Here is a 14,570-nt window from a genome sequence, read left to right as displayed (position 1 = left end):
ATTTGGAATAAAAAAATAACTAAAATATATTTTATAATGAAATGTTAATTTATATATTTGTCAAATATGAAAAGCTTTCAAAAGATTGCTAATTATCAATAATTTAAAATAAATGACAAATAATGATGAATTTAAATATTGTACCTTTAATAAAACAATTATAGACTCATTCTAAAAATTATATTTGTTTCAGAATGAATTATTGAAAAATTTATTTTGTCACAAGTGTAGCATGCAAAACAGTTTTTATTAAAAACAAGATACAGTTTATAAAACATTCCATTAAAAAATAGTAATTTTAGTTTATAGATAATAAAAATTAGGTGTGCATCATTTTTAAGTAGTATGTTTTAGTTCTTTTTAAAATAAATTCAGTTTTCTTAAATAATTTTTTATTAAAGAAAAATTTTTTATTCATTTATTCTTTTTAAAAAATGAATAAATGTTTTCTTTAATGAAAAATTTTGAAATGGTAATCATTTGTAAAGAAAATGTACTGTACAGGATACTTAATCTCTCTAGCTTGTATTCATTAGATATAATTAATTTTTCATAAATACCTTATGTTTTTTAAATATAAGTATTTTGCTAATCATTACATTTTCATATTTATTTAAATAATTTATTCATTTATTTTGTAATAAATCAATTATATTCAACTGATATTATTTTGAATAGCAATTAAAAAGTAATATTCATTTTGAATTACAATTCATTTATAGTATATCTTATATTTATTAAGGTATGATATATTAGGACAGTTAAATTATCAGTCTAGCTGTTTTAGACATTATAATTATTTTCAGTCAATTTGTTCTGATAAATTTTTATCACATTCTGAACTTTTTATTTTTTTTCTGTGTTTTGTAAACAAATTATCATATAGTAAATTCATCAAATATTGCCTACTATTTGCACAGTGCATTCATTATACCATCAACTTCAAAAATTCCATTGATACCAAACTTCAATATCTATTTCAAAATTTTTATATAGGATATTTAGTGTATACATTTCTTGCAGAATTTGAAAATGAATGTGTAAGTATTTTTCATATGTGTCAGATACTTTAATTTCATTCAGGAAAAACTATTAAAAAATTTTGAATATTTTTTTATTACAAGAAATTTAATGTTTACAATATATAGTTAGTTGAGAATTTACTTCAGGGATTCTAGAATTGAAATTGAGAATTGTTTTGAAAGCATCTTATATGAAAAATTAATAAAATTGTTTTAAACTTGAAAGAACAATATTTTTAAGAACTTTGTATATTACTTCATACCACATTTTGGTACTGTAGATTTGAGAAATTGTGTATTTTACTATGTCATCTGCCAATCCTGCTCTCCAGCATTTGTATTTCAACTATTTTATTTCTTGGAAAAACTAATAAATATATAATGATTAATAAATTTGATTTTATTGTTTTGCTCAAAAATGTTTGAATTTCTCAAAATTTGATTGTCCTAAAATATTAATGTTGAAATAATTTCATTCTTAATCATAACAACATCACATACATCACAGACATAACTCTACTAAACACCCATACCCACAACATACAAAATACATAACACTGAAAATTAAATACTCAGAACTCATTCACAAAATCTGTAGAGAATGATAAGGTACTTATTATGCTGGTAGTTTTTTCCTGAATGGGTATTATATCCTACACACTATACAACAGTCTAGAAACATAGTCTTCAACAGCATATATATCATACTACAGAAAGCAGCCATACTAACACATGTCATTCATATAGTCAGGAAATTCTTAAACACACATACATATACAAACAGCATGCAAACAATAATATTAGGGGCAGTCAAATGAAAACGAGACAGACTATATAACAAGTGTGGCATGGAAGTTGGTAATGCAGGTAGGTGTGTATATAGAAGTGCCCTCTATTGGGAATCATGAAGGAACAGCGTAAACATTCACCGCTGTGCCATTTGTCTATTAGACGTGCTCGAAGTGAGGTTGACGAGTCGTGTGTGCATCCAACATCACTATGGAGATCACTGCTTGTTGACTTTCTGGAACACGGCGCCACAACTAACGAACAGCAGTACATAGAAACTTTGCAAAAATTGAAGTGTGCCATCAAATCCAAACACCCAGGAATGTTGACAGACAGCATTATTTTATTGCAGGATAATGCCCACCCACATGTTACCAAGGTTGTTTTGACTACGCTGCAGAAGTTTCACTGGGAACTTCTGCAGCGTAGTCCATACACATCCTCCATACAGTCCCAATTTCTCCCCTTGTGATTTCTATATTTTTGGAGCCCCAAAGAAAGACATTTGTGGCCATCAATTTGCTTTGGACGAAAAGTGCACACCTGGGTACGATCATGGTTCCGTAGGCAACCACAAACATTTTTCTATGAAGGCATTGATCGTCTTGTCTCACAGTGGGATAAATGTATTAACAGTTACATTAACATGTAACTGTTAATACATTTTTAACAGTTGGCGATTAAATTTTGAAATAATAAACAGTTTACTTACTTTTTTCCCATCTGTCTCGTTTTCATTTGACTGACCCTAATAGTTTGTTCTGTAGCTATGGCTTGGCCTTTGTTTGGCATGGCACTATATACTAGTATCAGAATATATACTGTGTAGGATCACTCCACTAATGTCAGTGTAGTAATAATAGTATTAGGCACCAGTATATACTCAGAGTAGGATACATTCCACCAACACAATAATAATAATAATAATAATAATAATAAATATGAAATAAGATTAGATTTTTTTGAACAAAGTTAAAATATTATCTATAGCACTTAATAAAATTTGTAATTTTTTCCCTATATGTCTTGTATGTGCTAAATATCCTATATAAATATTAGAATAAAGCTTTTTTTATTCTAATTAGAATTAACTGAAAATTTTTTTATATTGAAGTTTTTCAACCAAATATAAATTATGGAAGTGATCTATCTAATAGATCTTTTCAGCATTATTGTGGCTTTAAAAACATTCTAGAATTTATGAGTTATAGTACATTGATCATCATATTTGATGAATCAGTTAGCATATCATAACAAAGTATGAGTATTAATAAAAAGATATTTATGCAATTTCAAGAGCAAACTTTAAAGAATTGCATAAATAATTTGATATTTTTTTATATTATTTATTAAATGATTAACTACTATATATTAACTGAATTTAAATATTATAATGCAGCATCATAACATAATAAACACAATTATGAAAGATTGCATATTTTTATCAGATGTCAATGCTCATTAACTTTTGCTATTGAAAATTATATTTTATCTTTAACAGTAGGAAAATTTTGACTGTTGTCAAAGTAACACACACTTTTTTTGCAGTAAAATGCATTGAAACATGTTTATAATGATTTTATTAAGTGTTTTATAAAAATTTATATTAAACTCTTTGTATTATGACTAATTTTCATAAATAGTTAATTAAACAAACTCCATCATTTAAGTGGTTGTCATGCTCTGCAATTTTCATCCATGCAAGTAACTGCAACTGCAAGAACTGCTCCCATTAACTACAAATCACTTTCAAATATTGTATGAGTGAAATATGAATAATGACTAAAAATAAAAAGTTTGTCTTCACATGGATTGCATGCATGTAGCCAGTGAGAAAAATCTTTGTCATTATAATTATTTAGAATGGCAATCAATTAGAAATATACCATATGTTGGAATCTGGAGTAAAGAGGGTTTTTGTTATTTTTTAACAAATTTATTACATGAGAAGCCAATGTAACAAACCCTTATGCAAGTTTTTTATTTACTCAATGTGCTCTCTCTTGCCCAATAATGCTGTATCCATGAATTGAACACCTTCTGACCATTTTGACATCAATCTTGGATCATTCATGTTTGCAAACTTTCCAAACACATCTAACATTGTTGATTTTTGGTTAAACAGCTTCTGTTTCAGCCAGCTAAATCAAAAGACTCTTCATGGGTATGTCCTCCTTGTTGATATGGCTAATTCCCATTTTCTGATGGAAATTGTCAAGATATTGTTTGATATGTGATCTTGCTTTGTCAAGATGCGGAAACACTGTGCATCTCATTGGGTACATACAGTATGTAGCAGATGCTCTTCAAACAGTGGTTTTAAAATGTGGTACTGCTCAGATATTTTCATTTTCAGGGGTATACTGAAAAACAGAAATGGGTCTCTTCTCAATAAACAGCCCTCAAGCATGAAAACTTGATAATTTTCTCTGTATTGCCATATCCAGTTTTTTGGACAGTCTTCTCTGCAACTTTTATGGGTGCCATTACAGTTGAGAAGGTACACCTAACACTTATCCAAAGTCATAGCAAATTCACTTCTTCCACCTACCAAATAATTTTCATATAACTTTCTTGTGTTGATCTTGTGATTCTCTTTGTCAGAATCTGTTTATGAACATTAATCTTTACCAGTGTATCCATATTCATATCTTTGTGAATAATGCAGTTAATGAACAATAGTGACACTTGACAATTCTTTACCAATGCTGTTTGGGTCAGAGTATTTGATGTGGTGATGGAATTCTTTACTTTCCTGATGAACTCTTTTGTCCTAGCTGTGATTGGTTATTGTTTCTTTGGAACTGGTTGGTTTTCTTTGTGTGATTCCAACATTATTTCAAACATTAGAAATTGTAGCTTTAGAAGCATGAATGCCATCCTCTAAAAGTCTCTTCTGGATTTTGCTATGTGACATTGGAAACGTGAAAAAAGTTCAGACCAGAAACCCTGTTCAGAGGTCAACATGTTGGAATGAAGAAAAAATATTGAATGCTCATGATTCAAATTTCAAAATAGACAAAATTAGAATGTCACATGTGCAATAACAATGGAAGTGCATGCGAGCGTTCCAATCGCTCTTCTTCAGGTCAACTGAAGGAATTCCCCGGACGGAGTGTATATTATTCTCTGGGATCGGGTGTCGGGGAATTCCTTCAGTTGACCTGAAGAAGAGTGATTGGAATGCTCGAAAACGTTTGTCAGGAAGTGCATGCTATTTTTTCACTAATAAGGCTGCAAAATCATTCAAAACTAATTGAAATCCTCTGAAATATAAAGGGGAAAATATAATGCTAATAAAATTATTGCTCTTCTCTTTTTATTGAGATACATAAATTATGGTTTGGTTCATTTATTACACGATGTCAATTGTAACTTATTTTGTTGTTAGAATATCATTGGCCAATGTATAGAAAATGTTGCAGTTGCATCTCAAATCTGTGACTACTGATGTAGCATTCAACTTTTAGATGTGGTTATAATTATTTGTGCAGCAGAAAATTACAGTGTGACTTGATTTAAGAAAAAATAAAGTACATTAATTTAATACACAATTCTCAGAAAGCACCTTAATTTGCTGAGACTATTTATTTCAGTACAAACTAATGTTTTCAACCTATAGGCCATCTTTAAGTTTATGTAACTTTTGGAACAACAGTTATAAAGTGTTCCAAAATACAACATTGAAATTTTAAATGAAAAAATTAACAGGAAAAATAACAGAAAAATAAAAAATAGTGTTGTTGTACATGAATTTACTGGATACTTAATACTGAATACTAAATAACTGGATACTTAATTTAATAAATTAAGTATCCAGTTATTTAGTATTCAGTATTAAGTATCCAGTAAATTCATGTATAACAACACTATACTGGATACTTAATTTAATAAATTAAGTATCCAGTTATATTTTTAATTCTGTATAATTTATTTCCTGAAAATCATATCAAATATTAAAATTTACATTGCATAAACTTCAGAATCTTTGTCATATTTTGAAAGATAACTATAATTGTTTTTTATTATATTCTTCTAAATTTTTTGATATTAATTAGTAAACAGCAATATATAGGTTTTAATACTGGATGGAATAAAAATCAAAATGCACCCCATGGCCTTTAATAAAAAATGAGGCCATTGGGTCTTGTCTTTTACTAAAGAAAGCTTACTTTTTTAAAGTTTATTTCTGGATTTGTCCTGTTTTTTTATTTTGTCATCTTAGTATAACATTTTGATTTAAATTATAGTGTTTCACTATAATGTGAGATTATATAAATAAGTTGGACAAATTATTTCCTATTGTTTAGTAATGAATAAATGTTCACAGATTTAGAGAGCATGAAAAAGTAAAACTGAAAACAGAAGTGATTCTGATAATGTAGCATATATAAAAACACTAATGTAATTGTATTGAAAGTAAAATTTTGCTTTATGTTCATAAAAATTGCACAAGTTCTACTGAAACTTGCATAATTTTTAAATATATTTTAAGTGGATAATAGTTTTTTTATATCACTGAATTTCCATTTTATTTTAAATAATTCTTGAGCACTGCAAAATATATTTTAAACAATACAATTTTATAAATAACTATTATAAATATATAAATTAATGTTTTTTAGAAGAAATATTGTCAAAATATATTACCTTAAATACTTAAGAGCAGTTGCTGTAATGTATTTCTATGTTAGTTCATTGGAATTGATTGATTAAATGATCTGGAAAAAGTGATTTCACTTTCAGAAAGTTTAACTGTCTAGTATCTTTAATTTATACACAATTATAATATATTGGACTATAATAAGATTCTATTAGAAACAGATTAGAGCAACTACAGTATATAAATTTTATATTAAAATTTATGGTTAATTTTAGTTTAAATATATTAATGCAAATCTTTTTGTTTTTTGTTGTTTGGTTCAGTGATAATTTTTATCATAGAATTTCGTTAAATTGATTTTTGTAGAAAAATACATAGTAAAGATTATATTGTGCAGACTACAGTTTACATTTTTGGCCTATAATAACTTTGCTTTGTTAATGATGGTAATTATCAAAATATTCTGCTTAAAGTACAATAGATACATGCTTTATGCCACTCTTAGCATCCTGAAGATGCCAGCATGTATCAAAGTAATATAAATGAAAAATAAATTAGATTACATTCCATGGGATATATTCCATGTATTCAAAAATTGAAAGTCATAAAGTAATACAAAAATTTATAAATCCACGATTACAATGTCTATACATATATTACATTTATTTTGTAATAAAATATTAATGGGCATTTGAGTACTATCACAGAATGGTGTGAATATGTAAGAGTTATAGCTTTTTTGGAAAATTTGTTTTTATGTCTTAATCATTCATTCGTTTCATAATCTAAAAGTTTAGTACACTATTAGCAAGCCATATGCATATTTTCCATAAGCTGAATATCATAAATTTCAATATCTTTTTAATAATTTTTTCCAAAGCACTATATAATAAATTGCATAACTTCAAAAAAGAGAGATTTTTCTCTAATTAAGAATGAAAATTAAATCAGTAGTTAGCAGCTTTAAGATTTAAATGTAATAAAATTTTAATAGTATTAAATAAATACATTAAAATATTCCATCAAATGGCTTCCATTTTATATTTGAACTATTACTTAATTAAATGTAATTACTAATTAACTCCATTTAGAAAATTTTAAAGATAAAAACAAAATATTTTAACAGAATAAAAGAATAATTTTCTCATTAGAATAATTTATAAATGATATTATAATGCAAAAATAATGTAATATACTGAAATTTTGCTGGGATAGTACATTTAAACAATGTATTTTAAAGTATTATGAGATAAAATGAATAAGTATATGCCAAAAGTATTAAATTGAACTTTACTATATGTCAGTGTAATATAATTTTTTTTAAGCTGAATATTTCTGAAAAGAATTAATACAAAAATTTAAGACAATATTCTTTTAAGTTATATATTTAATATGATTATACATTTTCTCAGTTCTGTTATTTTTAATAGGAATTATTTCTCAAATATAAAATAAATATGCATCCTCATTCTTTGCTTTAAGTATATAAAGTTTTATTCCTTTACAGTAAGAAGTACAAATAACATAGAAGAGAAAATTTGAAATAAATTTGGAAAGAAATGGTATCTTATTGCATTGATTATTGTAATAGAAATTATTTTACATACAGTAGAATTTGTGTTTTAACATATTTTAAACAGTAAAGGCTGGTTTATAGTCCTTGACATTGTTCCATCATATCCATTGACTATATTCCATTTTGTTATAACATTTGTAGTGTCAATGGTCACATTCCACATTATCATTGGCTTGATGCTGGACCTCATAATGGTCTAATAGAAAGTTCAGTTCAAACTTGATATTCTTCTGTTGATCAAGAACCAATAGAATTGTGAAATGGTATCACATTCTGTATTTGATGTGAAGTACTCAATTGGCTCATCTCTTACAAATGTAACGTGGAGAATATTTGAGATTTGTATGATAAATTGTACAACAAATGCTGAAAAGAATCATGTAATTTTATATAAAACTTGAATTTAAAAGGGTAAAAAAAAATAAACACTTGTAAAGTTTTTATATATATTACAAGTGATTTGTTTCCTGGAGTAATAGATAAAAATTAAGTATATAAAATAGACCTAATAAATAATTTCATTATGTCAAATTTATTTATGATAGATATTATTCTGTTATTACTGTTGTTTATTTTAACAAAAATAAATAACAGTAAATTTTGAATATATCTACATTTTGGAACAAGGAATATGTTTACATCATGTATCGAATTGCAAGTATCATGCAAGTATCGAATTGGACTACAAACTACAACTACTACAGATTCATAACTGTCAAATATTCTATGAACTGTTGAACTACAACAGAACATTGTTCAGGGAACTTCAGTACACCTTAGCAAAATTGCAACATCTAACAGAAGTGGATTATAAATCAGTCTTAATATTCTGATTTTAATTCAAAAAAATTTTAATATCTGAATTTCTCTTCATTAATTTAGTCTTTCATTTGCCAACAGATAATGGATGTCACAAAAATTTTCACTACTAATTGCTATCATGTGATAAAATGATTGGGAAAAATATATCTATAGAAAAACAATTTATGAAATAATCGATTTATTTAGATCTTGATAAAATTAATTTTGAATTAGTCTTAAATTTTATTTTTATTTTACCATATCATTATTTAAATATTTTAATGAAACTTGTATAATTTTGAAATAGTAACTTTCTTTTTCCTAGCTATATCAGTTCCGAATGAATGAATGAATAAATAAACTAATAATACTTTTTATTACATTTTTAAGTTTATGTTGATTTATAAATACAGTAGAGCATTGATTATCCAAATACCGATCAACCAAAACATCAGTTAAAAGAAAACATTCCAATCGGCAAATTCAAATTTCTGCTAGTGCTGTGGCACTGCAGCATTCTCTCCCTCCCTGCCAACTTAAACTATAGTCCTACTTTAATGTACTACTTTATGTAAAGTATGTAAGGTATTTGTAAGACATGTGATACAATATATATACAGTACAGTTTTGTATTTAATATATTTTTTCATAAATGATCAATTATCCTAACAACTCCAGTCCCAAATTGTTTCAGATAATGCTCTACTGTAGTAAATTTATTTTATGATATAAAAATCAACATCTTTAATGCATTGGCAATTTATATGATTTTTTACTAATGTAATCTTTCATTAATGATGCAGTGAAACACAAATTAAAAGTTTCAAATTTAATATACAATGGTGCCTTGTACTTTGAATGCTAAATTGAGAGAAATTCAATCTGGAATTTGAATGATGCTTCTATGTTTGAACTGTGTGTGCAGTGGAAAAATGTTCTCTCTGCATAAAAACAATCTGTTTCATGTGTAAGTCATCTCTTGTTCTCATTGTGAAAGCATCTGTTGCATTACTCATGTTTTCAGTGCTTTTTTTCACTTTATATATAACCAAACACACCGAAAATATAACACCTACTTATTAACTATTGCATCCAAGAAGAGTGGAAGCAATGAAGTCTGAGAAGAAGGTTGTTGTTTCAACAATTGAGGTGAAAAACAAAATTATCACATAGCATGAAAGCAGTACACATATGGATCTGGAGGCAATGTTTAAGATGAAGGCAATGGTCTCCATCATTCTTAAGAACAAGGAAGCAAATGTGGCTAAAGTTGTGACATTGTTGACCTCTATGAGATTGCACATTATTGAGGCGATGGAAAAACTTCTTGTGTGGATAAATGAGAAGCATTTGGCTAGTGATATTATCTCCAAGAGGATTATTTGTGAGAAAGCCAAGGTAACAATGTGATGGTCTACCCTTAATCAGTGCTAAGAGGCAGAAGAGAGCAAGAGAACATCAGAAGTACAGTTATTGGGTGTTTATGGATAATGAGTACTTTTCCAAATAGTAACATTTTCTTCCTTTCCACCAGCTGCATAGGACATCACAACTCCTCACTAAATACAGTCAGTGTTGGGCATTAGTTGACTAAATTTTCAACCATAATCATATTTTAATATTAGTCTCTGAATTGGATTGTGTATTAGTCAAATTATTTTTCAATCATGACTAATAACGAATGACTAAACTGAAGACTAATAGCATCGCAGCAAATAGCAAACCCAAAGCTGTAATTTACTTTATTAGGTTGCAATTATCAAATTTCTACACCTATATGTTCCCATGTCCGTCCACTATCTGTCTGCTCGTTTGGCTGTCCACCTGTCTATCCATCTGTTCATTTGTCCATTCATTCGTCTATCCATTCATTTACTTGTTTGTCCATTTGTCTGTTTGTCTGTTTGTCTGCAAACAGCCAACAGATGACAGTGGGAACGTATAGGTATATTGACGAGATTATTGGGCTGTAGTCTTCAATTTGAAAACTGCAGCCCAATGATCTCATCAATATCAGCTACATATNGTATGTAATGTATTTGTAAGACATGTGATACAATATATATACAGTACAGTTTTGTATTTAATATATTTTTTCATAAATGATCAATTATCCTAACAACTCCAGTCCCAAATTGTTTCAGATAATGCTCTACTGTAGTAAATTTATTTTATGATATAAAAATCAACATCTTTAATGCATTGGCAATTTATATGATTTTTTACTAATGTAATCTTTCATTAATGATGCAGTGAAACACAAATTAAAAGTTTCAAATTTAATATACAATGGTGCCTTGTACTTTGAATGCTAAATTGAGAGAAATTCAATCTGGAATTTGAATGATGCTTCTATGTTTGAACTGTGTGTGCAGTGGAAAAATGTTCTCTCTGCATAAAAACAATCTGTTTCATGTGTAAGTCATCTCTTGTTCTCATTGTGAAAGCATCTGTTGCATTACTCATGTTTTCAGTGCTTTTTTTCACTTTATATATAACCAAACACACCAAAAATATAACACCTACTTATTAACTATTGCATCCAAGAAGAGTGGAAGCAATGAAGTCTGAGAAGAAGGTTGTTGTTTCAACAATTGAGGTGAAAAACAAAATTATCACATAGCATGAAAGCAGTACACATATGGATCTGGAGGCAATGTTTAAGATGAAGGCAATGGTCTCCATCATTCTTAAGAACAAGGAAGCAAATGTGGCTAAAGTTGTGACATTGTTGACCTCTATGAGATTGCACATTATTGAGGCGATGGAAAAACTTCTTGTGTGGATAAATGAGAAGCATTTGGCTAGTGATATTATCTCCAAGAGGATTATTTGTGAGAAAGCCAAGGTAACAATGTGATGGTCTACCCTTAATCAGTGCTAAGAGGCAGAAGAGAGCAAGAGAACATCAGAAGTACAGTTATTGGGTGTTTATGGATAATGAGTACTTTTCCAAATAGTAACATTTTCTTCCTTTCCACCAGCTGCATAGGACATCACAACTCCTCACTAAATACAGTCAGTGTTGGGCATTAGTTGACTAAATTTTCAACCATAATCATATTTTAATATTAGTCTCTGAATTGGATTGTGTATTAGTCAAATTATTTTTCAATCATGACTAATAACGAATGACTAAACTGAAGACTAATAGCATCGCAGCAAATAGCAAACCCAAAGCTGTAATTTACTTTATTAGGTTGCAATTATCAAATTTCTACACCTATATGTTCCCATGTCCGTCCACTATCTGTCTGCTCGTTTGGCTGTCCACCTGTCTATCCATCTGTTCATTTGTCCATTCATTCGTCTATCCATTCATTTACTTGTTTGTCTGTTTGTCTGTTTGTCTGCAAACAGCCAACAGATGACAGTGGGAACGTATAGGTATATTGACGAGATTATTGGGCTGTAGTCTTCAATTTGAAAACTGCAGCCCAATGATCTCATCAATATCAGCTACATATAATTAATATACTAACTGTTATAGATAATTTCTATAAATTATATTGAAAACTGGACAAATTAAGTCAAATTAAGAACAATCCATTTTACTGTTACATGATGTTGTAACATAGAATTCAGGGCAAAGTGTACATTACTATTTCAAACTTTGCAACTTTGTTTTGTAATTTTAGATGTAGAATTCAAGTACATAGAAGAAAATTCACAATGCACTAAACCTATTGCAGAAGCATTTAGATATTATGCAGAGAGAAAAATATGCATACTGTGGAATCATACCTACATTAGTAGCTGTAAGACGTAAATTATAAAAACTAAATACACTTGAGTTCCATTACTGTAAGCCCATTATACGCTCTCTTTGGAAAGCATGAACAAATGATTTTCAAATATTTTTACTTTCTCATCTGAGAAATCTGTAAATGCAGCAATGCAGCAGCATTCAAGAATAGATGGTTATCATGTATACCATGGGAATATCATGATAAATTATTAACTGCCCTGAAAGATAGGTGTTACCTCACCGAAATATCACAGAGGTCTGTAAAAGAAAATGAAATTTCCAAAAGCCATTTGGATAAATTTTTTGATTTTGGTGAAGAAAACACTGCAAATTTCAGCTACAATTGTTGAACTGAAGTTGAAATAGCAGATTTTTTTCAATGACCAATGAAATACTTCACAAATACTAAATAATTATGAGCCAATAAAAGCTATTTTCATAAAATTTAACACGCCACTACCAGCCTTGGCCCTAGTAGAAAGATTATTCAGTTATGCCGCTAGGATGAATTTGCCCAAAAGTAACAGATTATTCAATAAAAAATTTGATAAAAGGATTATTCTATGAGCAAATTTGCATTTATTCTCATAAATTGGAAGAAATGACATTTTATTTCAGTTGAAAAGTGGTTATTTATTAATAATAAGAACAAATACTTTTATTTTATTATACAGTATTTACACATTTTATTTTAAAGCATGAAAAGAGTATTTGTGTTATTTTTACCTTAAATTATGTGTATTTGCTGTTTAAGTTTATCAAACTGGATATTGTTAGGGTCTTGGAATGGATTAATTCACTTTCCCTTATTTCTAATGAGGAAAATTGATTTGGACTTTGCACAATTCAGTGTTCAAATGGCCTCCTGAAACAAATTAAATTCAAAATACAAGGCAACACTGTATTAACTGAAGTTTGAAATTATCTACATCCATAAAATTATATTATGAATAATCTGGTTGTAATTACAGTCTGTTTTATATTTCATATATATTTTGTTGTAATATTATCTATTTAACTTACTAGAACTTATAAAAATACAGTATAAAGTTTTTATTGTATATTGATTAGTATGTTTCCATTTGATTTTTATACTTTTTTAAAATATTTTGTCTTCCAAGGAAAATGTACCAGTATAAATCAGTTTACATTTATATAATTTTAAATATATAGGGTGCTTGGAATGAGACTGATATGTTTTAAATCACTGCCAAAATTCAGTGCATAAAGATAAATGTATTTAATGTATTAGTGAGGAAAAGTAACTATATAAGTTTTCCGTAGAATTAATTGAGTTGCATGGAGTAATTGTAATGCTGCAGTCAATATTGTCAAAATGCATTGGCTCAAGGGAAAATGCAAACTATGTAGTGGTATGCTGAGACAAATTTTGTTGTGCAAGTGCAGCAAAACTTTTGTCATGTGCTTGGAAAGGATCCACCATTCCAAAAACACCATCAAGGCATGGAAGGAACAGTTCCTATTGACAGGAAGTGTGTTGTAAAACATGGAGATGAGAAACCCCAATTGTCAGATGAAAATTTTGAGACGATCAAGAAAGCTTTCCAACGATCAAGAAAGCTTTCCAACTAAAGCCTACTGAACCCATTTGTCAGGCAGCTAGGCAACTTAGAATTCCCTATTCAAATGTTTAAGATGTGGTATATCAGTAACTATGCTATTCTCTGTGCAACAGGGAGAGCACATTTGGAAATCTTATAATTTTATATAAAAACAAGTAAAGGTAGAACTGAAGGGATTCTTACAATAAAAGTTGTGAGTTTGTCTTGAAATTGCCTACCCTACTTTTATTGTAGTTCTTACCTAATTTTACTTATAGCTTTGCAGTCTCAATTCAACATCCTGAATATCTAGATGTATCTTAGGATTACATTTATTAAATCATTAAAAAGTCCATTATTTTTAAATTAAGAAAATGTTTAAAAAATATTTTTATACTTTTCATATTATTAGCTTATACTTTAACAAGAACTAATACAAATTAAGTAGCAATTACATTATAACAAGTCA

At 28.3% G+C, this 14,570-nt stretch overlaps 1 protein-coding gene across 1 annotated transcript in view; it reads left to right on the top strand.

The window, feature by feature from the left end:
- The window catches only part of LOC111625691 (activin receptor type-2A-like), a 94,757-nt gene extending 84,909 nt beyond the window's left edge, over positions 1 to 9,848 (top strand). The window contains exon 11 of the transcript XR_002756767.1: positions 7,922 to 9,848. The gene's annotated coding sequence lies outside the window, so the exon portion shown is untranslated. The remainder of the gene's footprint in view (positions 1 to 7,921) is intronic.
- Positions 9,849 to 14,570: the final 4,722 nt, after the last annotated feature.

This window comes from Centruroides sculpturatus, unplaced genomic scaffold, assembly GCF_000671375.1.
Source record: "Centruroides sculpturatus isolate CEXI.00-Female unplaced genomic scaffold, Cexi_2.0 scaffold78, whole genome shotgun sequence".
Lineage (NCBI taxonomy): Eukaryota > Metazoa > Arthropoda > Arachnida > Scorpiones > Buthidae > Centruroides > Centruroides sculpturatus.
The sequence above is the reverse complement of the archived record's forward strand: the minus strand, read 5'-3'. Positions and strand labels throughout refer to the sequence as shown.